The sequence below is a fragment of the Nicotiana sylvestris genome, chromosome 11 (genome assembly GCF_000393655.2).
Source record: "Nicotiana sylvestris chromosome 11, ASM39365v2, whole genome shotgun sequence".
NCBI classification, from domain to species: Eukaryota; Viridiplantae; Streptophyta; class Magnoliopsida; order Solanales; family Solanaceae; genus Nicotiana; species Nicotiana sylvestris.
Genome location: NC_091067.1, coordinates 164,096,119 through 164,121,784, shown reverse-complemented (window position 1 = coordinate 164,121,784; position 25,666 = coordinate 164,096,119). Strand labels below are relative to the sequence as shown.

General features: G+C 43.1%; 1 protein-coding gene across 24 annotated transcripts in view; it reads right to left on the bottom strand.

Annotated features, from left to right (window-relative positions):
- LOC104233996 (uncharacterized) overlaps nucleotides 1-25,666 on the bottom strand; it is a 42,767-nt gene that overhangs the window by 4,033 nt on the left and 13,068 nt on the right. For 18 of the 24 annotated variants that reach the window (XR_011403596.1, XR_011403597.1, XR_011403588.1 and 15 more), the window contains 2 exons: nucleotides 23,289-23,633; nucleotides 23,043-23,180 (listed from right to left, as the gene is read on the bottom strand). The exons of 4 other annotated variants lie outside the window; for them this stretch is intronic. The gene's annotated coding sequence lies outside the window, so the exon portion shown is untranslated. The remainder of the gene's footprint in view (nucleotides 1-23,042; nucleotides 23,181-23,288; nucleotides 23,634-25,666) is intronic. 2 more of the 24 variants (XR_011403593.1, XR_011403575.1) reach the window with 1 other exon arrangement.

The window sequence follows — 25,666 nt, the reverse complement described above, 5'->3', positions numbered from 1 at the left end:
AGAAAAAAAAAGAATTTCTTTTAGAATATTCATAAACTGTTGTTATACAATTATTTTAGAATTGTTTTTAGAAGCTTTATGTTTCTATGCATTTAGAATCTTTGCTTGTAGTGTATATTTTATTAAGTATCATTCTATGCTTAAATAGGGGTTCATTGAGACACACTGAGTACAATGGATGGTACTGACGTTCTCTTTTGGGAACCTACGTTGGTTTGCGGTACAACGTAGGAACCGGTTTTGCAGGTGAGCAGGTTACAGGTTAGGACTCCCCTATTTTCAAATGTTATTGGTGAACTCCACTTTTGTTCGTGGGATTTCCTTTGAGTCATTTTTATTTAGTTATATCTTTGTTTACTTGGAGAACTAGCCAGACAATCTCATGTCCTGAGCAGTGCGTCAGTTTATTATTAGAGGCTTCATAGACACAGTCGGTGGGTTAAGATTCAGATGTTTTTTGATAATAACTTTGCATTATTTCAGTTGTTACTATGGATAAAGTTTTGGAGTTGGTTTATTTTAGATATTTAAATTAATTAAAAGTATTTGGTTAAAGTATTGCCTTGTTGTATATAAAGTTTGAAGTTATAATAGATTTGATAAGTGTAGATGGTTCGCTCGGTCAAGTTTAACGATCGGGTGCCCATCACGACTTGTTCAGAAAATGGGTCGTGACTGTTGCGGCTTCAAGAATAGACCCATATAGTCCGCCCCTTTCCGGATCCCGCCCGTAACGAAAACTTAGTACATTGTTTTGCCCTGTATTATTTTTATTTTATATTGTATAGATTACTATATATATATATTCTTAAAAAAGAAACAAGAGCTCTAAACTTTTTGGCATAATAAGCTTGTTAAATTTAGAAAACAAAATCGTGCCCTAAAATTGTAACAATTTGTCAATTATTTTATATTCTTCAAAAATAGCTCTTTCCCTATATATCTAAACCATCAGTAGTAGCATAAATGCATAATCAGTCAATATAGGGGAAATCTATTTTTATTCAATTCCCTTTAAATAAGTGGAGTAGGTTTGATTATAGATTTGGCGGAAAAGGCCTAAAAATGCCATTCAACTTTCAGAAATGGTCTATTCATGTCATCCGTTAAAAAAATGCTCATTTCATGCCACAACGTTACACATTTGGCCCATCCATGTCATTATTGACTAGCGACTCAATTTTTATTTTTATTTTAATATTTATAACACATACTTCCACGTGTCATGTCGTTATTGGTCCGAGTTAACCCATGCCCCACTTAATTTTAACCTCGGTTAGGTCCATCTACCCAAACCTACCCGATTAAAACTTACCCGAATCATTAACCCAACTCAAACCCTTCATACCAAATCCCCTTCTCTCCAATCGTTTTCCCCAAGATGTAAATCATGGCGGTGGTTGTTATGATGATGATGGTGATGACCACCGTAACATCTCCGAACACCATCTCCACTACCACCGCTTGTCAGCGAAAACTTCCACTCTTCAACCTTGTCTTCTTCTTCTTCTTCTTCTTTTTGAATTGTTTCAATCACCTCTTCTTCATCGTCAAAGGGGAATTCTTCGTTTTCCTCTTCTGTTTCTTCTTTTTCATCACGAATGAGATATAATCTCAGCCGTCCATCTTGGTTGGAAGCAAGGAGAGTTTCGGGCCGGCCAATTTTCACCTCTGTCAACTCTAACCTTTCATCTTTTCTCACCGCACGCATGAAGAAATTTGGCTTTACATCTTGGTTTAAGGACGATAATGGCGGCGGAAACATCTTTTCTTTCTTCTCCGAATTACTTCTTTGCCAGCACCTTGAGCTAAGCGGGGAAGACGACCGGAGAGAAGCAGATTTGGTATGAAGAGTTTGGGTTGGGTTATTGAATGGGTATGTTTTAACCGGGTCGGATTTGAGTAGGTGGACCTAACCAAGGTTAAAATTAAGTGGGGCATGGGTTAATTCAGACCAATAACAACAGGACACGTGGAAATGTGGGTGTTATAAATATTTAAAAAATAAAAATTGAGTCGTTAGTCAATAATGGCATGGATGAGCCAAATGTGTAACGACAATAGCATAAAATGAACATTTTTTTAACGGATAGCATGGATAGACCATTTTGAAAGTTGAGTGGCATTTTTAGGCCTTTTCCGTAGATTTGGCCCACCAATTGTCAATGATTAAACTAAAAATTGCACGGAGCGCCCTATTTGGTCGCCCACATTTAACCTATACCCATTTTTTTTTAAAACTTTTAACTTGTACCCACTTTTAAAATAACTTCAGCCCTCTTTCTCCTCCTTTGTTTTCAAGCAAAGGAAATGGAAAATCACAACTGCTTCAGTGAGATAAAATCACTTAGTTTCTTTTATCCAATTAATCAAACGAAATTGTGGTTTCTTTCATAGAAATACAGGCTGTGTATATGAGTGCATTGGCCATTATTTCAGCAGTTTTTCTTGTCGACTTTTCAGAAATGAGTACCTCAAATAAGGTTGTGTGGTCTGTAGCAATCATTTCATAAAAGCACTTTGTAAATGTGTAGGCACAATAGTATGTGTTCCATTTCATCGCTTTATAGACAGACTATGTTTGATTTAAAAGTAAAAAATCAATACGACAGTTTGTAGCGTTTTAAGACAATAGATTAACGGGGTTTTTTAGCAGTAAGTTATTTTGCTATCTATGAGTTTTGCTTTCACAAACAAAATACAGATGACCAAGATCCCAAACAAACATAAATAGTGCTGAAGTTTTTACAAATGAACTAAATAACTTCAGCTCTTCGCCAGTTACAAAACAAAAACTTCAGTTCTAGAGCTGAAGTTCGCCAGTTACAAAACAAAAATTTTAGCACACTTGCTACTTCAAGCCCGTCTACTAAAATGCTGAAGTTTTGCATGATTGCCTTTGCTACTTCAGCCCCGTATGCTGAAGTTATGCGAAAAAGCGGGTACGCTTGCAATTTTTTTTACAAAGCGGGCACAAGTTAAAACGTAACACAAAAAGCAGGTATAGATGCAAATGCCCCATGATTAAAGAAAAAGTAAATTTAAATACAAAAAAACGTTACATGCCATTACTTTGACACATACACAATCTATATTTTTTATGAATAATGCGATCATGTTTCTCACCATATGACAATGGGATATTAAGGCCAATTAACATATTATGGAGCAACTAAGCTCACTTTTCATTTCTTGATTAAAAAGGAGCTGTTTGTGGGGTGATTACTTTAGCACCGTAGAAGAATCTTATCTCTCTTTTGTTAAAATTATTATTATATATTTTCCCCATTGTGGTAGTATATCTGTCATTATATTCTGTTACAAATAATTGTCTAGAGAATTAGTAACTCAAATTAAGAGTAAACTACACTATGGTTGTGTTAAGGCCATCCGACATAGCATAAGTAACAACTTATCAATACTTTTTTTTTAACCAAAGAATGTATATAATTAGTTTTAGCTCTTCTATCCATACACATAACTATTTATTGATAAATTTTTCAACACTTAAAAATACTTTTTAGCATTTAAAGCTTATCGGTTATTTACAATAACGGCTGGTTCTAGTTTCAAAGTACCTCTGCGAAACACGGAACAATTCTTAGTTGGGACTAGAAAATTGTGTCTGGCCTGCAAGCCGAGAAAATTGATAAACATCCAAGATCAGAAAGCTAAGGTATTAATCCATGAGATTACCAACACAGGAGTTTGCAGGTTTTGAGTTAGTGTTGGATAATTGATTGCAAAACCAATAAATGTATCCAACAAAGAAACACCTTGTAGAAGGGTCAACTTGCTGCCTATTGAGAAGTTTTGTAAAATTTACAATAACGTAAATCTTGCAAGTTTTGTAAGATTGCACTGACTAATTCATGCTAGACCAAATTAATTTTCTGCATTGAACATGAGGATTAGAACTGATATTGGACTGAGCGAACAAAGGAAGCCGAGGCCAAGTGCACGAGCGCTTTTCATTTAGCAGCTTCTTGAGAAGGATAGAGGATGATAGCACTGCAGTAGGTATGGCGACGGAACAGAGAAATGATAGGCTACAAGTACCTTGGTCATAAGTACCTTGTTTTATGTTTTGAGGATCTAATAAACTTACTATCCAGAACCAGATAAAGAACCTGTTACACATTCACCAGATCCCGATGTGACTGTACGAAAGTCAACTCTCTAGCTGGAAAAGTTGTTGCCTGCACACGCTACAGTATTGGAACAGTGCAACAGTCAACTTTATGTGGAAGACTTTTTACCTACATTGCTTACATCATTGTAAGTGATGTCACACATGTATTATTAACATCAAGGAAGGTAAAAACAACTCAAACACTTAGAGACTTTACTCAAGCTCTTTCACGTGATCATCCAGCAAGAAAGTCTCAAGTGCTTCAAGAACAAAGAACAAAACAACTACAGACCAGTTCCTACATCAAGTTATTGTACGTCCTTAGTGAGTTGTAACTTTGTTAATGCTCTTACTTGTAACTCCTACTTAGCTTACATAGAAGCAGTGTGTAGGAAACCCTTTGTAAACCTTCAACCTGTGTGTTCGAGCCTTGGCTAGAGTTAGTCGAGTTGTGAAGTCTTTGCAATAGAGGTATTACAAAGTGGCTTGCAATAGGTGTGTTACCAATTAGTAAGGGATTAAGAGGTTAATTACTAGGTTGCATAGGTTGTAATCTAAAAGTTGCTTAGTAGTGAAGTTGAAATCCTACAAAGGTAGGTCGTGGTTTTTAATCCCGTTGAGCTGGGAATTTTCCACGTAAAATTCCTCGTGTCATTTACTTACTAATGTGTGTGTGTGTTCTCGTGGAACTGATAGAGAATCTGGTTCTCTATAAAGTTTGGTGAACCCTTATATTCTATCAGAAAACAATAGTGATGGCTCTGGCTGGATTCCTTGCTCAACATATCTTATAGAAACTTACCACGAAAATTGATCAGAAAGGGATAGAGCTTTAGTCATTTCTAAATTCAGATAATATAAACAGTTCAAACTTCCATTCTCAAACTTGGCGTGGTTATGGACTATTGAGGGATTGGTGCAGAACATAGAGGAAAAAAGTTCAGAGTTTGTTGCAGAAAGTTTACTGAATGATCTCATCGGTAGAAGCTTAATAATGGTGAGCAAGAAGGGGTCCGCCGGAGGAATCAGAACATGTCACATTCATGATATGTCGCACGATTTTTGTGGAGCAAAAGCTAAGGAAGAGAAGTTTATGCAGATAACAAGTAGTTAGAACAAAGATTAGACTAGTTCCTTTTATGAGCACCGGAGGCTGTGCAAGCTCGTTCCGCATTCTTCAGACCCCCCCAATATGGTTGCCAAGAGTTTTTTGATCTCGAGAACTTTAAACTCATAAGAGTTTTATATATGGAATGTCTTGTGTCAGACAGTCCATTCCTGAGATTAAAACAGCTAATTCATTTGAAGTTCTTTGGAATCAAAGGATTTGTGGAGTCTATGCCATCTTGGATATCAAACCTTTCAAACCTTGAGGTTTTGCTAGTAATAACTGTAGGCAGTGGTACAATACCAAGGTTAAAACATGTGCATGTACAACCTGTTGCGTCATTTGATGGACGCATTCCTCACAAAAACAAACATATGTTGCATAGAAACCTTGGCCACAGTGTCTCTCACTGACAAGCTAGCAGACTACATGATAAAGAAGGCAACCAGACTGCGAAAGCTCAAGTGCCACTGTAAAGGACCTCTCCAACTCAAATTAGATGCTCTTCAACTTGAATCACACAATGTGAATGGTATGATCTTGGAATCCAGCTTGCCCAAGACTTCTGGTCGAAAGATGCTTTCATCTTCAAGAAATTCCTCCTGCTATTGGAGACACTGCAAACCTAAAGAGGATTGAAGTGAAACCATGCAGTGATTCTCTTGAAAAATCAATGAAGAGATTTGAGGAAGTGCTAGAAGAAAATGGACAGCAGATCGAAGTCGTTGTTTATCCCTTAGATTCGTCTGCTTGACGTGCATACTGAAGCTGCAACACTGGTTCAACAGGTAGTGACTCCTGAGCTTGTTCACTTAACCTTTTAAGTCTAAGTAAAACATACCTGAGAATTATTTTTTGCTGTGCAAAGGTGAAAAACAGTGATTCTTTTAAGCTGTTTCCCTTGTTCTCATTATGCACAATAACATCTCCAGCTAGATGGAAGCTGGGAAAGTTGAAGACATTTTACTTTTTCAAGTTGTGTTTGTACTTCAAAATAATTTCTTTGGATGGATCCATCACATTGACGTATGAACTTTATTTCTTTATATGATACTATTTTGTATCGCTTGCATATTAATTTTTGGTGAAGTTACTCCTTGTCACAGGAAAGATGAGATAACTTCAGGCAGCTCCTGCAATGATTGTTAGATGTTCACTGGTCATGGCATTTATTTGATGCAACTTGTCAGTAGCCATCTTTCTGAATATTGCAAGAGCCAAAATTGCTCAAGGAAAGATGTAAAGGTGATCTACATCTGGTTACTTAAGTTTAACTTTGTTCCTACTAATAATCATCATATCATCATACTATATTATAAGTGGGAAGCCCCTTAGTGTGAAGTTAATTTACGAAAATACCCATAAAATTTTGATTGGCTATTTTGGCCTTCTTCAAAAAAAAAATCTATTAAATGAATAAGTACAATTAAGAATGCAAGGTAATTAAGAATTTTTACATCTACTATTTATTGAGCGTTAATTTTTGCCCTTCTAACTTCCACCACTAAAACCATCCGTTTACTACTCATAATTAAATGTTGTAAAGTCTGTTCCACTACTCTAAATGTATTTCCTTTTCTTCACCCTCGCCGCTCCACACTACGTACCCATGAAGCCTTTTGCTAAACCAAATCCTCATCACAGCAAAATAACCGAATGGTAACATGCCTTATCATCTGGAGTCGTGGGGGGTAAGAATGGAATGGGTATCTTGGTGGATAGGGATCCTAGAGAGTTTGGTGGTGGAGGTTAGGCGAGTGAATAATAGGCTAATGTTTATTAAGTTGGTGACTGGTGAGTGCAACCTCAATGAGGTTTGCGCTTACGCGCCGCAAGCGGGCTTGGATGAGGAGGTTAAGAGGCACTTTTGGGAGGGTTTGGACGAGATTGTGCGCAGTATTCCACCTACTAAAAGGTTATTTATTGGAGGGGATTTTAATGGCCATATTGGGTCAGCTGCTGGTAGTTATGGCGAGGTGCATGGCGGCTTTGGCCTTGGGGTTATAAACGGAGGAGGTACTTCGCTGTTAGACTTCGCCAAGGCTTTCGAGATGGTGATTGCGAACTTGACTTTTCCGAAGAGGGAGGAGCATCTGGTTACTTTCCAAAGTTCGGCGGTGAAGACTCAGATTGATTACCTTCTCCTCAGAAGGTGTGATAGAGGTTTGTGCAAGGATTGTAAGGTTATCCCAAGAGAGACCCTCGCGACTCAGCATAGGCTCTTAGTGATGGACGTCGGCATTATGATGAAGAGGAAGAAGAGGTATGCTCATGGCCGACCGAGGATTAGATGGGGAGCTTTAACCAAGGATAATGCCCAGGAGTTGGATGGGAGGTTATCCGCTATGGGAGCTTGGAGACGCGAGCACTATGTGGTCAACGATGGCGAACTATGCGAGGGAGGCGGCAAGAGAGGTGTGCTAGGGATATCGAAGGGTTTTTCTGGCAGGCACCAAGGCGACTGGTAGTGGAATGACGTAGTCCAAGGTAAAGTGGAGGCGAAGAAGGTAGCGTACACGAAGTTGGCAGGAAGCACAAGCGAGGAGGAGAGGAGAGCGAATAGAGAGAGGTACAAGGTGGCAAGGAAGGAGGCAAAGTTGGCGGTCACGGAGGCTAAGAATGCAGCGTTTGGCCGCCTATACGAGGAATTGGGGGAGAAAGGCGGGGACAGGAAGTTGTTTCGGCTGGCTAAAGCGAGGGAGAGGAAGGCCCGGGATCTGGACCAAGTAAGGTGCATCAAAGACGAGGATGGTAGAGTATTGATGGGAGAGTCCCAGAATAAGCAGAGATGGCAGACGTACTTCTATGGACTTCTGAACGAGGAGGGGGACGGGGATATCACGCTAGGGGACTTGGGGCATTCGGAGAATCTCCGAGATTTTAGGTATTGCAGGCGCATTAAGGTGGAGGAGGTCGTGAGGGCTTTGCGTAAGATGAGTAGGGGTAGAGCGACCAGGATAGATGAAATCTCGATTGAGTTTTAGAAGTGTGGGTAGAGCAGGATTGGAGTGGTTGACTAGGTTGTTTAATGTAATTTTTAGGACGAAGAGGATGCCGGAGGAGTGGAGGTCGAGTACAGTAGTACCGTTGTACAAGAACAAAGGTGATATCCAGTGTTGTAACAATTATAGGGGTATCAAGTTACTTAGCCATACCATGAAAGTCTAGGAAAGGGTGGTGAAGGTGAGGGTGAGGAAGACGACGTCTATATCCGACAATCAGTTTGGGTTCATGCTGGGTCGCTCCACTATGGAAGTTATCCACTTTATTAGGAGGTTGGTGGAACAGTACAGGGATAAGAAGAAGGATCTGCACATGGTGTTTATTAACTTGGAGAAAGCGTATGACAAGGTCCCTAGGGAGGTGCTCTGGAGATGTCTTGAGGCAAAGGGCGTGTCGTTAGACTACATAAGAGCTATCAAGGACATGTATGATGGAGCTAAGACTAAGGTTAGGACTGTGGGAGGCGACTCGGAGCATTTCCCGGTTGTTATGGGATTACACCAAGGCTCTGCGCTTAGCCCGTTCTTATTTGTCTTGGTGATGGATGCATTGACACACCATATTCAAGGGGATGTGTCATGGTGTATGTTATTTGCTGATGACATAGTTCTAATTGATGAGACGAGCGTCGGTGTTAACGAGAGATTGGAGGTTTGGAGACAGACCCTCGAGTCTAAGGGTTTCAAATTGAGCAGGTCTAAGATAGAGTACTTGGAGTGCAAGTTTAGCACTGAGTCGAGAGAAGTAGGCAGGGACGTGAGGCTTGGATCACAGGTCATCCCCGAGAGAGAAAGTTGTATTTTGGGTCGATGATCCAGGGGGACGGAGAGATCGACGAGGACGTCACTCACCGTATAGGGGCAGGCTGGATGAAATGGAGGCATGCATCTAGAGTTTTGTGTGACAAGAAAGTGCCATTGATACTCAAAGGTAAGTTTTATAGAGTTGTGGTTAGACCGGCCATGTTGTATGGGGCAGAGTGTTGGCCGGTTAAGAACTCCCATATCCAGAGGATGAAGGTAGCAGAGATGGGGATGCTGAAGTGGATGTGCGAGCACACTAGGATAGACAAGATTAGGAATGAAGATATTCGGAAGAAGGTGGGCGTGGCCCTTGTGGATGACAAGATGCGGGAAGCGAGGCTTAGATGGTTCGGGCACGTGCGGAGCGGAAGAGAAGCCTTGATGCTCCGGTGAGGAGGAGTGAGCGGTTGGCCGTGGTGGGTACGAGAAGAGGTAGAGGGAGGCTTAAGAATTATTGGGGAGAGGTGATTAGGTAGGGCATGGTTCGACTGCAGATTTCTGAGGACATGGCCCTTGATAGGAAGGTTTGGAGGTCAAGCATTAGGATTGTAGGTTAGGGGGTAGTAGAGCTTTCCTTACTTCATACCGGGGGTGAGGCGGGGTTGGATTAGGGTTGATCTTAGATGGCTTGCGGTTTATGTTGAATCCACACTATCCTTGCTATTTATCTTAGCCTCGGGCCTTAGTTACTGGTTACTGTTATTGCATGTCATTTATCTTTTTGGTTGTTATGCTTCTGTTACTATTACGGTTTCTACTGGAGTTACTAATGAATTGTCTTTTCTTGTTTTATTATTATTATTTTTATTTTTCGTCTTTCTGAGCTGAGGGTCTATCGGAAACAACCTCTCTTCCCTATCGGGGTAGGGATAAGATCTGCGTACACATTACCCTCCCCAGACCCCACTTTGTGGGATTTTACTAGGTAGTTGTTGTTATGTATTCTTATTATTATTGATTAATTTTTTATGAGAGAGCCATTAGTTCTGTGTGTTGGTATGAAGGACTGTCAAATGACTATGATCAAGCATGCTCGTTGTTAGTTGGACCTGTGATATTGCTAAAAAATCATGGGGCGTGAAGCATGAAGCTATCACCAGATGGTCAATTTTATTGGGCGTTTAATATATGTTTTATACTTTACTTTTATTTTCATTTAATTTTTTAGGGCATTTTATATCAGCCTTTTATTTTAGTTTTCTTTTTTCTTCCCTGACAATTTTGTTTTTAGTTTTTGCTATTGTTATTGCTGTATTTCTTGCTTTTGTTGTTTGGTAAAAATGTTTCCTTTTGCAGTCACTTCATCCGCTGCAATTTTGTCTCTTGAGTGCAAGGGATGAGGTATAAATTATAGGTTCAAAATGCATCTTGTGTTGTCCTTTTGACAATTTCTTTTGCATGGGATCATGACCATTACTAAAAGTAAAATCATATTTCTCTTTTTATTTTGGTAAGTAACGGTACATCTCTTCTTTTTTTTAAAGTTATTTACTGCTTCTTTCTATTTATCATTATTTATTCTTGAAGGAATTCTACAAAGATATTCCCTCATTTATTCTTGATACTAAAATTAGGGGAAGAGTTATTTTTTTTTCAATGTAATTTACTTCTAGGTAGATATGGCCCTTGCGCGCGGGAAGAAATGAAACCGTAATGTTATTTGATAATGTTTCTTGTAGATGCATACGGGAAGAAATTTAAAGTTATTATTTGTGCCAATATATACAATTATACATTATGGTTTACCAATATTTGTTATACTTTATTGATATAAGAGTGTTCTTCTCCAGCTTTCTATACTTGTAAAAAAAAAGAATCATCATAAAATATATACCATCTTGAAATATTTGTATAATTAGCATGGGATACACGTGTCCAGAAACTAGTCATATAATAAGCAAAAAGTATAGGAAGAAATACATCATAGCAGTACCTTCTTTAGAGCCGCTACAGGCCGCTCCTCAGAACCATCAAAGGTATTAATCGATCTATATCTCTTGATTTGTTTTATCTCTTTCTTTCAAAGACTATTATGGTGGAGATTTAAGCACAAGATTCTAATAAATTATACATACTGGAACGTAAAAAGTAAATTGATCATTCTCTCTGCCGAAAATAACGGTTGCCTACGTATCAACATAAACTTGTAAACAAGACTCCTTTCTTTTGTTTTTCCAAATAAATCAAACTAAAAAAAAGAAAAAAAATTCATTTTTCAAAATTTCGGCAGGGTCACTTGTCACGAGCTTAACTCCAGTAAGCTACGTGCGGACAACTAGACAGCTGTTATCTGCTTCTAGTCTCAGTCCTAACAAAATAGCAAGCACAAAGTCGTGCTCAAGCTAAGGCAAACACACACAAAGGCTGGAAAGACAATGAAATGAAAGGCACACAAAGATTGGGAGGCCAAGGCCAATTTTTTGATTTACTTGATAAACAAAGGGAAAATACAAAGTGTATATGAGATGCCTTCCAACAAGGCCTAAGTATGCCTATTTATATACAAAACTTTCCACTGGTGGGCAATAGACCCGTCCAGCTGTGAGGCACTGCCCTAAGTGGCCTCCATCATTATGTTGGCAGATTTCCTGCCTGTGGCCCCGTCCAACTGCTGGGCCCTAATTCCTGCTGGCCCAGATTGGCTCCTATGATTGTGCTGCTAGGTTGTGGCCCTGACAGCTGTGCAGCACTTGTCTTTGTTGGCAGAGGGTGGCTGCCATGATTCAGGTTTGACTCGGTTTGTGGCCCTGTAGGCGGCAAAATCAGTAATGAGTTTGGCGGGTCGGCACACACTCCTCCACTTGAAATGGCGACGACCGCGGCGCCACAAAGGTTCAAGTAATCATGGACTTGATCTTTGAACTGCCATAGATCCTCGTACTTTTCCCATGATGCCTCCTCCGGTGATTGTCCCTTCCAATGAACAAGAAATTGGCCACTTGAGTTGCCCCAGCCTTTGCCTCGGACTAGTTGGTGATCAATGATCGCCTCAATTTTTTTGTCAAGGGCAGAAGGTGTGATGAAAATTTGGGCACGGCTGGACTGCCCCCGTTCCGCATCATCCTTGTCTTCTTAATATGGCTTGAGCTGGCTAGCATGGAAGACGGGATGGATTTTCAAGTGATGAGGCATGTCCAGCTTAAAAGAAATCTTGCCAACCTTGGCAGTGATTTCAAATGGCCCCTCGTAGCGCCGAATCAAGTTTTGATTGACGCCTCTCAATGATTTGAACTGTCGGGGATTGAGTTTAACCATCACTTTATCCCAATTCTGTAGTTCACCGGACACCTCTTACGATCAACAAACTTTTTCATCTTGCGGGCAGCCTTATCTAAGTAAGCCCTTGCCATATCCATTTGCTCCTCCCAAGCTTTTGCCATATGAAACGCCCCTGGGTTCCTTAATTCTGCACTCGTGGGCAAAGACTGAGGAGTGTTAGGCTGCTGCCCCGTTGCAAGTTCGAAAGGGCTCCTCCCGGTCGATTCACTGCGTTGCAGGTTGTATGAAAATTGGGCAGTGTCAAGTAGCTTGGCCCAATCCTTTTGATTGGCACTAACAAAGTGCCTCAAATATAGCTCCAAGAGAGCATTGATCCTCTCCGTTTGTGGATGAAAACCGGTGGAGAAGTGCAACTTCGATCCCAACAAGTTGAACAGCTCTTTCCAAAAAGCATCGGTAAAAGAGGGATCACGATGGCTTATGATGTGTTTCGGGATGCCCTAATGTTTTACCACGTCTCTGTGAAACAAACGTGCTGCCTCCTTAGCTTTGCAATTAGCGGTGGTGGCAGTAAATGTCGCATATTTTGAAAACCGATCGACCACTACCATGATTGTGCCAAAGCCCTCCGAGTTTGGCAGACACGTGATGAAATCCATGGTGACGCTGTCCCATGGATTTTCCGCTATTGGTAAAGGCTCCAGCAAGCCTCCAGGTACTTTGTGTTCAACTTTGTCCTGTTGGCACACAAGACATGTTCGGACGTACACTTCAATGTCATCCCTCATATGCGGCCAATAATATGATGTCTTTAACAATGCCAAAGTGCGTTGTTGGCCTGGATGCCCTACCCAAATTGTGTCATGCCCCTCGTTGATTAGGGTGCGCCTAAGGTTGCTCCATTTAGGCACAAAGATGCGTCTGCCGGTAGTATACAAGAGACCATTTTCCACCCAAAACTTCTTTGTCTTGCCTTGGCTGGCTAAGTCAAAGAAGTTGCTTTGCCACCGGATCATGCTGCATTCCTTCCTTGATTGCGTCAAGGATATCGTTGTTGGTTGTGCTAACAATTGGCGCTAGCACTGCCTTCCGACTCAATGCGTCGGCCACGACATTAGCTTTCCCCGGCTTATACTCCAAGGAATAGTCTAACGTCGTCACATTATCTGTTGCTTGCTTAGGTGACAACTTCTTTTGTGACTGGAAATAACTCGTCGTCACATTATCTGTTTTGACGACAAAAGGTGCTCCCAACAAGTAATGACGCCAGGTCCTAAGGCAATGAACTACGGCCGTCATCTTCTTTTCTTGGACCGTATATCGACGCTCCGCATCATTCAATTTTTTGCTCTCAAAGGCTATTGGGTGGCCCTCTTGCATTAGGACTCCCCCAATAGCAAAATCAGATGCATCCGTGTGGATTTCAAAGACTTTCGTAAAGTCTGGTAAGGCCAAAACAAGCTCCTCCGTAATTGCTGATTTGAGCCCCTCGAATGCCACTTTACACAATTCGGTCCACTCCCAGGAATGAACCTTCATCAGTAAGTCTGTGAGTGGAGCCGCAATTGTTGAGTAGCCAAGAATGAATCATCGGTAATAGTTGGCAAGGCCAAGAAAGGACCTCAACTCGGTTACCTTTGTTGGGGCCTCCCAATCTCTAATCGCTGCACCTTTGTGGATGTCCATACGAATCTGTCCTTGGCTGATCGTATGCCCCAAAAATTTCACTTGGGGTTGGGCAAAAGAACACTTTTCCCTTTTCACGAACAGGTTGTTTTCCCTCAGAATTTGGAGAACTTTTCAGAGGTGATCAAGATGTTCCTCCATGCTGCTGCTATAGATCACAATGTCATCCAGGTAGATGACTACAAACTGATCCAAAAAGGGTGGAACAATTTGTTCATTAATGTGCAAAACGTTGCGGGGGCGTTGGTTAAGCCAAACGGCATCACCAACCACTCAAAGGCTCCATAACGGGTTACACATGTCGTCTTCGGTTCATCTCCTTCGGCTATGCTGACTTGATAATATCCTTTCCTTAAATCCATCTTGGTAAATACCTTGGCTTGGCCAAGACGATCAAACAAATCTGCTATCAAAGGGATTGGATATTTGTTTTTCACCGTGACTTTGTTGAGTGCACGATAGTCTATGCATAGTCGTAATGACCCATCTTGCTTCTTTTGAAACAAGACTGGTGCTCCAAATGGCACCTTTGACGGTCTAACGTATCCCGCTTCAAGCAACTCCTTCAGTTGCTTCCTCAATTCCTCCAATTCTGGAGGTGCCATGCGATACGGACCCATGGCAGGTGGCTTTGCTCCGGAATCAGCTCAATCTGATGATCCACCTCTCTTCGTGGTGGCAAACATTTGGGAAGTTCTTCCGGCATAACATCCATGTTTTCATCAAGAACCCGCTGCACACATGGGGGCAAGGTCTCATCAACCTTGACCTCATCAATCTCAGTTATGGCTGCTAAGAACGTGGCTTCTCCTCTCTTGAAGCCCTTCACAATCTGCATTGCTGATAATTGACCTACGGCTTGTGGCACACAAAGGGTTGGTACCACACAAGGACCCCTTGGATCATAAATATAGATTTGGTTAAGGCTGGGGAAATGAACGCCATTACTTCATCCCAATAGCCCAGGCCCAATACGATATCAAACACGTCCATGGAGCGACGAAGAAACTCGCACTCCCATGCCAAGCTCCTAAATTGAGTTGCACATTGTAAGCAACTCCATTTACGTTTGTGAGATTGGCATTGACTCTTTTTAACAAAGAGCTGCTGGGACTAAAAGTAAGAGCAAGTGATCTAGCCTTTGCTTCAGTCACGAAGTTGTGTGTCGCCCCAGTGTCGACCATGATGTGAACGGGTTGTCCATTAAGCTTCGCATCCACAAATAGTGATCCTTTTTGCTTTAACCTGGGTTCCTTGCCTATCACAACACCCAGTAAAGTCTGACCCATTTGGGCAAGATCAGGTTTGTCCCGCACAACCTGCTTCAAAGTAGGCTCCTTGGACAGCAACGCACCGAGCATCATGTGGCCAAGATGCACCACGTTTTGTCTCCCTTGGGCAACAACCTCGCCCGCTTGCATATCCATTTGTGCCGCACCTTCTTGCCTCCGTTCTGCTGCGATTAAGGCACTGAGCTTGCCCAAAGAAGGACAATCTCTGTAGTGATGGTCAGGGTCCTTGCAAAGATAGCAACCATTGCGTGGACCATTCGCCTTCTTCCTTTCATTGTACCTGTCGCGCCAGTGTGATTGACGGTTGCCTTTTCCTTTGGAATCACGACACCTGACTTGGTGGCTTTTGTCCTAAAATCCGTCAAGGATTCAGCCACGGCGATAGCTTCATTGACGTCCTTCACTTGACGTCGCTGCAACTCTTGTTTGGCCCAGTTTTGAAGGCCATCCATGAAATAAAACAACAAGTCCTCACTTGACATGTTGGGGATCTGTAAAATGAGTTGGTGAACTCCTTTACGTACTCACGAATGGAAGTTGTCTGCTTCAGCTCTCTCAACTTCCGACGAGCCTCATTGACGACGTTCTGTGGATAAAACTGTCGTTTTAGCTCGGACTTGAACTGCTCCCAAGTTTGGATGGAGCAAGTGCCTTTCTCCATCTCGGTTTTCTTCCTCCGCCACCAAAGCATGGCGGTGTCGGTTAGGTACATCGTTGCGGCCCTGATTTTGGCAGCCTCATCAACGATGTTGAGGTGCTCATAGTAGTCCTCCATTTTCCAAATGAAGTTCTCAACGTCTTGAGCGCTTCTTTCGACTCTGAACTCTTTGGGTTTAGGGGCATCGATTTTGGTTTCACGAATCGTCACAGGACCAGTGCCACCGGCAAGCCTTACTGCCTCTAATTGTTGCTTTAGAATCTCAACCTCCCTGTGCAACGTTGAGACAGCCTCGGTCAGCTTGAGCTCAAGGTTGGTTAGTTCTTCCTTGTGCTCCTCGGTCATTTGATCCACGGCTTCCTTGACGTCTCCCAGCTCTTCTAAGGCAGTAGACTCAAGTGAAGCGAAGTTGCCTTCAACAACTTCAAGACGCTGGTTTAAAGCAGCTAAACCAGCCTCAGTGAGGTCTACCCGCTCGTCTAAGCGGCTTGATGCAGAACCATAACCTTCCTCGCCATGACTAACCTGCTGTGGGGGTGGCTCATAGGAAACACCCACACTTGTCATGGCTATGGCAGGATCTCGGGCCTTGCTCGTCCCTCTTTTCTTTGGTTTATTCTTCTTTGTTGGTGACTCATCTCTCCCACGAATGTTGCCTAGATCAACATTATCTTTATCTGTTGCCATTCTGTAAACCTCGCTCTGATACCACGTGTCGCGGGCCTAGCATTTCACCGACGCTAGCGGCACCAAAATGCCTGCGCGACGCCAGCAGTCACCCCGCACTGCAGGCCAGCCCTTCCTTATGGTGCCCGCGCGGCGCCTGCAGTCACCCCGCACTATAAGGAAGGGCTGGCCTGCAGTGCGGGGTGACTGCAGGCGCCGCGTCGGTGAAATGCTAGGCCCGCGACACGTGGTATCAGAGCGAGGTTTACAGAATGGCAACAGATAAAGATAATGTTGATCTAGGCAACATTCGTGGGAGAGATGAGTCACCAACAAAGAAGAATAAACCAAAGAAAAGAGGGACGAGCAAGGCGCGAGATCCTGCCATAGCCATGACAAGTGAGGGTGTTTCCTATGAGCCACCCCCACAGCAGGTTAGTCATGGCGAGGAAGGTTATGGTTCTGCATCAAGCCGCTTAGACGAGCGGGTAGACCTCACTGAGGCCGGTTTAGCTGCTTTAAACCAGCGTCTTGAAGTTGTTGAAGGCAACTTCGCTTCACTTGAGTCTACTGCCTTAGAAGAGCTGGGAGACGTCAAGGAAGCCGTGGATCAAATGACCGAGGAGCACAAGGAAGAACTAACCAACCTTGAGCTCAAGCTGACCGAGGCTGTCTCAACGTTGCACAGGGAGGTTGAGATTCTAAAGCAACAATTAGAGGCAGTAAGGCTTGCCGGTGGCACTGGTCCTGTGACGATTCGTGAAACCAAAATCGATGCCCCTAAACCTAAAGAGTTCAGAGTCGAAAGAAGCGCTCAAGACGTTGAGAACTTCATTTGGAAAATGGAGGACTACTATGAGCACCTCAACATCGTTGATGAGGCTGCCAAAATCAGGGCCGCAACGATATACCTAGCCGACACCGCCATGCTTTGGTGGCGGAGGAAGAAAACCGAGATGGAGAAAGGCACTTGCTCCATCCAAACTTGGGAGCAGTTCAAGTCCGAGCTAAAACGACAGTTTTACCCACAGAACGTCGTCAATGAGGCTCGTCGGAAGTTGAGAGAGCTGAAGCAGACAACTTCCATTCGTGAGTACGTAAAGGAGTTCACCAACTCATTTTACAGATCCCCAACATGTCAAGTGAGGACTTGTTGTTTTATTTCATGGATGGCCTTCAAAACTGGGCCAAACAAGAGTTGCAGCGACGTCAAGTGAAGGACGTCAATGAAGCTATCGCCGTGACTGAATCCTTGACGGATTTTAGGACAGAAGTCACCAAGTCAAGGGACACCAAGGGCAAACCCGTCAGATCTGGAGGAGATCGTACCTATCGAGACAAAGGCAAACAAATTGCTGGCTTCAATCGTGATTCCAAAGGAGAAGGCAACCGCCAATCACACTGGCGCGACAGGTACAATGAAAGGAAGAAGGCGAATGGTCCACGCAATGGTTGCTATCTTTGCAAGGACCCTGACCATCACTACAGAGATTGTCCTTCTTTGGGCAAGCTCAGTGCCTTAATCGCAGCAGAACGGAGGCAAGAAGGTGCGGCACAAATGGATATGCAAGCGGGCGAGGTTGTTGCCCAAGGGAGACAAAACGTGGTGCATCTTGGCCACATGATGCTCGGTGCGTTGCTGACCAAGGAGCCTACTTTGAAGCAGGTTGTGCGGGACAAACCTGATCTTGCCCAAATGGGTCAGACTTTACTGGGTGTTGTGATAGGCAAGGAACCCAGGTTAAAGCAAAAAGGATCACTATTTGTGGATGCGAAGCTTAATGGACAACCCGTTCGCATCATGGTCGACACTGGGGCGACACACAACTTCGTGACTGAAGCAAAGGCTAGATCACTTGCTCTTACTTTTAGTCCCAGCAGCTCTTTGTTAAAAAGAGTCGATGCCAATCTCACAAACGTAAATGGAGTTGCTCACAATGTGCAACTCAATTTAGGAGCTTGGTATGGGAGTGCGTGTTTCTTCGTCGCTCCCATGGACGTGTTTGATATCGTATTGGGCCTGGACTATTGGGATGAAGTAATGGCGTGCATTTCCCCAGCCTTAACCAAATCTATATTTATGATCCAAGGGGTCCTTGTGTGGTACCAACCCTTCGTGTGCCACAAGCCGTAGGTCAATTATCAGCAATGCAGATTGTGAAGGGCTTCAAGAGAGGAGAAGCCACGTTCTTAGCAGCCATAACTGAGATTGATGAGGTCAAGGTTGATGAGACCTTGCCCCCATGTGTGCAGCGGGTTCTTGATGAAAACATGGATGTTATGCCGGAAGAACTTCCCAAATGTTTGCCACCACGAAGAGAGGTGGATCATCAGATTGAGCTGATTCCGGGAGCAAAGCCACCTGCCATGGGTCTGTATCGCATGGCACCTCCAGAATTGGAGGAATTGAGGAAGCAACTGAAGGAGTTGCTTGAAGCGGGATACGTTAGACCGTCAAAGGTGCCATTTGGAGCACCAGTCTTGTTTCAAAAGAAGCAAGATGGGTCATTACGACTATGCATAGACTATCGTGCACTCAACAAAGTCACGGTGAAAAACAAATATCCAATCCCTTTGATAGCAGATTTGTTTGATCGTCTTGGCCAAGCCAAGGTATTTACCAAGATGGATTTAAGGAAAGGATATTATCAAGTCAGCATAGCCGAAGGAGATGAACCGAAGACGACCTGTGTAACCCGTTATGGAGGCTTTGAGTGGTTGGTGATGCCGTTTGGCTTAACCAACGCCCCCGCAACGTTTTGCACGTTAATGAACAAATTGTTCCACCCCTTTTTGGATCAGTTTGTAGTCATCTACCTGGATGACATTGTGATCTATAGCAGCAGCATGGAGGAACATCTTGATCACCTCCGAAAAGTTTTCCAAATTATGAGGGAAAACACCCTGTTCGTGAAAAGGGAAAAGTGTTCTTTTGCCCAACACCATGTGAAATTTTTGGGGCATACGATCAGCCAAGGACAGATTCGAATGGACAGCCACAAAGTTGCAGCGATTAGAGATTGGGAGGCCCCAACAAAGGTAACCGAGTTGAGGTCCTTTCTTGGCCTTGCCAACTATTACCGATGATTCATTCTTGGCTACTCAACAATTGCGGCTCCACTCACAGACTTACTGATGAAGGTTCATTCTTGGGAGTGGACCGAATTGTGTAAAGAGGCATTCGAGGGGCTCAAATCAGCAATTACGGAGGAGCCTGTTTTGGCCTTACCAGACTTTACGAAAGTCTTTGAAATCCACACGGATGCATCTGATTTTGCTATTGGGGGAGTCCTAATGCAAGAGGGCCACCCAATAGCCTTTGAGAGCAAAAAATTGAATGATGCGGAGCGTCGGTATACGGTCCAAGAAAAGGAGATGACGGCCATAGTTCATTGCCTTAGGACCTGGCGTCATTACTTGTTGGGAGCACCTTTTGTCGTCAAAACAGATAATGTGGCGACGAGTTATTTCCAGTCACAAAAGAAGTTGTCACCTAAGCAAGCAAGGTGGCAGGACTTCTTGGCGGAATTTGACTATTCCTTGGAGTATAAGCCGGGGAAAGCTAATGTCGTGGCTGACGCATTGAGTCGGAAGGCAGTGCTAGCGCCAATTGTTAGCACAACCAACAGCGATATCCTTGATGCAATCAAGGAAGGAATGCAGCATGATCCGGTGGCAAAGCAACTTCTTGACTTAGCCAGCCAAGGCAAGACAAAGAAGTTTTGGGTGGAAAATGGTCTCATGTATACTACCGGCAGACGCATCTTTGTGCCTAAATGGAGCAACCTTAGGCGCACCCTAATCAACGAGGGGCATGACACAATTTGGGTAGGGCATCCAGGCCAACAACGCACTAGAGCATTGTTAGAGGCATCATATTATTGGCCGCATATGAGGGATGACATTGAAGTGTACGTCCGAACGTGTCTTGTGTGCCAACAGGACAAAGTTGAACACAAAGTATCGGGAGGCTTGCTGGAGCCTTTACCAATAGCGGAAAAGCCATGGGACAGCGTCACCATGGATTTCATCACGTGTCTGCCAAACTCGGAGGGCTTTGGCACAATCATGGTAGTGGTTGATCGGTTTTCAAAATATGCGACATCTACTGCCACCACCGCTAATTGCAAAGCTAAGGAGGCAGCACGTTTGTTTCTCAGAGACGTGGTAAAACATTGGGGCATCCCGAAACACATCATAAGCGATCGTGATCCCTCTTTTACCGATGCTTTTTGGAAAGAGCTGTTCAACTTGTTGGGATCGAAGTTGTACTTCTCCACCAGTTTTCGTCCACAAACGGATGGCCAAACGGAGAGGATTAATGCTCTCTTGGAGCTATATTTGAGGCACTTTGTTAGTGCCAATCAAAAGGATTGGGCCAAGCTACTTGACACTGCCCAATTTTCATACAACCTGCAACGCAGTGAATCGACCGGGAGGAGCCCTTTCGAACTTGCAACGGGGCAGCAGCCTAACACTCATCAGTCTTTGCCCACGAGTGCAGAATTAAGGAACTCAGGGGCGTTTCATATGGCAAAAGCTTGGGAGGAGCAAATGGATATGGCAAGGGCTTACTTAGATAAGGCTGCCCGCAAGATGAAAAAGTTTGTTGATCGTAAGAGGCGTCCGGTGAACTACAGAATTGGGGATAAAGTGATGGTTAAATTCAATCCCCGGCAGTTCAAATCATTGAGAGGCGTCAACCAAAACTTGATTCAGCGCTACGAGGGACCATTTGAAATCACTGCCAAGGTTGGCAAGATTTCTTTTAAGCTGGACATGCCTCATCACTTGAAAATCCATCCCGTCTTCCATGCTAGCCAGCTCAAGCCATATTATGAAGACAAGGATGATGCGGAACGGGGGTAGTCCAGCCGTGCCCAAATTTTCATCACACCTTCTGCCCTTGACAAAAAAATTGAGGCGATCATTGATCACCAACTAGTCCGAGGCAAAGGCTGGGGCAACTCAAGTGCCCAATTTCTTGTTCATTGGAAGGGACAGTCACCGGAGGAGGCATCATGGGAAAAGTACGAGGATCTATGGCAGTTCAAAGATCAAGTCTATGATTACTTAAACCTTTGTGGCGCCGCGGTCATCGCCATTTCAAGTGGAGGAGTGTGTGCCGACCCGCCAAACTCGTTACTGATTTTGCCGCCTACAGGGCCACAAACCGAGTCAAACCTAAATCATGACAGCCACCCTCTGCCAACAAAGACAAGTGCTGCACAGCTGGGCAGGGCCACAACCTAGCAGCACAATCATAGGAGCCAATCTGGGCCAGCAGGAATTAGTGCCCAGCAGCTGGACGAGGCCACAGGCAGGAAATCTGCCAACATAATGATGGAGGCCACTTAGGGCAATACCTCACAGCTGGACGGGTCCACTGCCCACCAGTGGACAGTTTTGTATATAAATAGGCATACTTAGGCCTTGTTGGAAGGCATCTCATATACACTTTGTATTTTCCCTTTGTTTATCAAGTAAATCAAAAAATTGGCCTTGGCCTCCCAATCTTTGTGTGCCTTTCATTTCATTGTCTTTCCAGCCTTTGTGTGTGTTTGTCTTAGCTTGAGCACGACTTTGTGCTTGCTATTTTGTTAGGACTGAGACTAGAAGCAGATAACAGCTGTCTAGTTGTCCGCACGTAGCTTACTGGAGTTAAGCTCGTGACAAGTGACCCTGCCGAAATTTTGAAAAATGAATTTTTTTTTCTTTTTTATAGTTTGATTTATTTGAAAAAACAAAAGAAAGGAGTCTTGTTTACAAGTTTAGTTTATGTTGGGCGAACTACGCCGGTTTGATTCTCACAGGGCGTGAGATACGTAGGCAACAGTTATTTTCCGTAGAGAGAATGATCAATTTACTTTTTACGTTCCAGTATGTATAATTTATTAGAATCTTGTGCTTAAATCTCCACCATAATAGTCTTTGAAAGAAAGAGATAAAACAAATCAAGAGATATAGATCGATTAATACATTTGATGGTTGTGAGGAGCGGCCTGTAGCGGCTCTAAAGAAGGTACTGCTATGATGTATTTCTTCCTTTACTTTTTGCTTATTAGCTTGAGCACGACTTTGTGCTTGTTATTTCGTTAGGACTGAGACTAGAAGCAGATAACAGCTGTCTAGTTGTCCGCACGTAGCTTACTGGAGTTAAGCTCGTGACAAGTGGTACCTCATAGCTGGACGGGTCAACTGCCCACCAGTGGACAGTTTTGTTTATAAATAGGCACACTTAGGACATGCAACACAACATATCTTGATGGTTGTTGCCTCATACATAGTCCCTCTGTCGGATGTTCCTTCACAATGCTTTGTCAGCACACGTCGCCTACGCGACTGACAGGATTTTAAAACTTAGAAGGGGATCACACCTATACAAGTCTAGTTCTTGACCGTGTTTACTGATTTCTTGCTCAACATATCTAATAGAAACATTCATGAAAATGAAGGAAGGGGCAAAGAGATTCACAATGAAACATAGCTGCTTCTGAATTTGGATAACAAGATGTTCAGAGCAGCTGTAGAGGAACCATCCATTCACCGGTTGACTCAATGAGATTCAAGCAAACAGCAATAGCCTAGCAAATTGCATCATACCTTCATCTTCCTGGTCATGTTTGAAGGACACAAAGTTGCATAAATCATAGCTTTATTGCACTCAGAAGTGGAGTTAGAATATTAGAAAATTTCAAGAATGCCACGGTTAGATTTGAACCTATATCCTAAAGCAATTTTTAAGCCATCTTTGCCACTCCACTAGCATCTTCTCTTTTGTCAAGAGAATTATTTTACCCTATTTGCGCAATTTAAGTTTTTGACGATGGCCTTTCAATTTACGCCCCTTGCGTCCACCTAACTTTGCCCCTGATTGCACTGATGACAAGTTAGCATTTTCTTTAGGTGATAGAATGGATTCTAGTTACATCTCCTGCTGAGGCAATAGCAATGACCACGCCGATGCCCAGGTGGCTGCTGGTACTGTTTTCTGAAGATTCCTCAACGGATTAATCATTCGGTTTATCATTTCTTCAGTAGCAAGATCTTTTCCAGCACATAGAACCTAAAAGAGCAAAACTTATTTGACGTAAGATCGTTGCAAATTATTTCAACAATTTGAAACTATTTTACCTATCTACTTCTTTGATTAATGTTTATGTTATTTCGTATCAGAAATTCGTTTTGTATGTGCTGTAAGTGGTATAGATCTGATAGACAAATTACTAACATACAACAAAAATTACTAAATAAGATTTTGTATTACTTCTCTTAATTTACTGGATAAAAAGGAGAATAAGAGTTGAAAATTTTAAGGGGTAAATACAAAGGGGCGTATAACCACTATAATCATTATCAATTATAGTTATTCTGTAATTAAGCACTATAATCATTATCAGCACTTATCCATGTTTGGTGGAGCACTCAGCCATGTTTGCTGGAGCACTCATCCCTTAATGGGACCTTCCACGAAATGGCATCATCAGCATTATCCCACTGTCACATGTCTTGCACACTTGTCTCACAGCTCTGCCCACACTTTGCCTTTAACCTGCCTAACCTTCGGACCATGCCTCGCACATTTGCTTATGACAACGTTCTCGTCACAGTCATGCCGTCCCATTGTTCCGTACACATGCCTTAGTCAAGTGCCATGTGTTTATCTTCCTCTGCCATAGCCGTCGCCCACAACCAAAGTTGTCTTGCCATCACTGAAGACACTTGTCTAGCTAACCCGCCCAAGTTCGTGCACAACTTAGACACACCCCCATACATTGCTTTGTCAAAACTTCCACAAACCATGTCAAGGGGCAATGTACAAGCCTTTTACATTGTTTCTTCCTGGCATCCGTCATGACTCATCTTTAGGGGCTAACAAACCACCCCCACTAGTTGAACTCGACGTCCTCGTCGAGGCTTATTTCAAGTAGTCCTCTACTTGATGTTCGTATTGCCACAATGAATCACCCTTTTCCCAAGTCGCATCTGCCTCGAGCTTTCCTTTCCACTGTATCAAGAATTCTGTCCGCCTATTTTTCTTATGCATCCCAAGAACTCTGTGGTCAAGCACTTTCTCTATCTTTTCCTCTAGCTGAGTGCGCATCTCAGGAGGAGCTCTCTTTGTTTTGTGCCGGTCCGGATCTTCGGGATCATCAACATAAGGTTTCAGAAAACTCACATGGAAAGTCGGATGTATTTTCATTCTCTCAGGCAGAATTAGTCGGTAAGCAACTTCACCAACTTCAAAAGGACCCTCATACCTTGAAACTAAGGCTCTATGCCTAACCCGGCTACCAATGTTTTTCCAAATCTGTGGAGTAAGTTTTAGCAACACCTTTTCACCCACCCTGAACTCTAGTGGACGTCTGTATATGTCAGCATACTTCTTCATCCTCCTCTGAGCTTTTGCCAAGCTATCTGTCGCCTCTTTGATTATAGCTTGTCTATCCCAACCATAACGGTAAGCTGCTGGACATTTACCCAGTCTTTTGTTGTGCAATCACCAATGGTTGTGTAGGCTGTTTCCCCAAAACAATCTCATCTCCGTTGCTGAAGACTTGTGCAAATTATAGAAGAGTTGTGCACAATCTAGCAAATTTGTCCAGTTGCGTTGACTCGCAGTCACATAGTGCCTCAAATATTCTTCCAACAGATGGTTAGTTCTTTCTGTTTGACCATCAGTTTGGGGATGGTTTGCCGTTGAGAACTTCAAGTTTGTACCCATCAAATTGAACAGATAGGTCTAAAACCGACTTGTAAACCATGCATCCCTGTCACTAATGACATCCTTCGGCATTCCGAAGTATTTAACCACATTTTTGAAGAATAATTCAGCCGCAACTTTTGAAGGACATTCTGTCGGGGCAGCAATAAAAACAGCATACTTGGAAAATCTATCAACCAAAACCATGTTTGACGAAAATCCATTGACCTTTGGAAATCCACTGATAAAGTCCATCGAAACAGATTGCCATGGTTCTTCTGGGATGGGCAGAGGTTGTAGTAAACCTGCTTCCTTCTTTCGCTCAATTTTGTCAAGCTGACACACAAGACAACTCTTCACGTAAGCTTCCACATCATGTTCCATCTTGGGCCAAA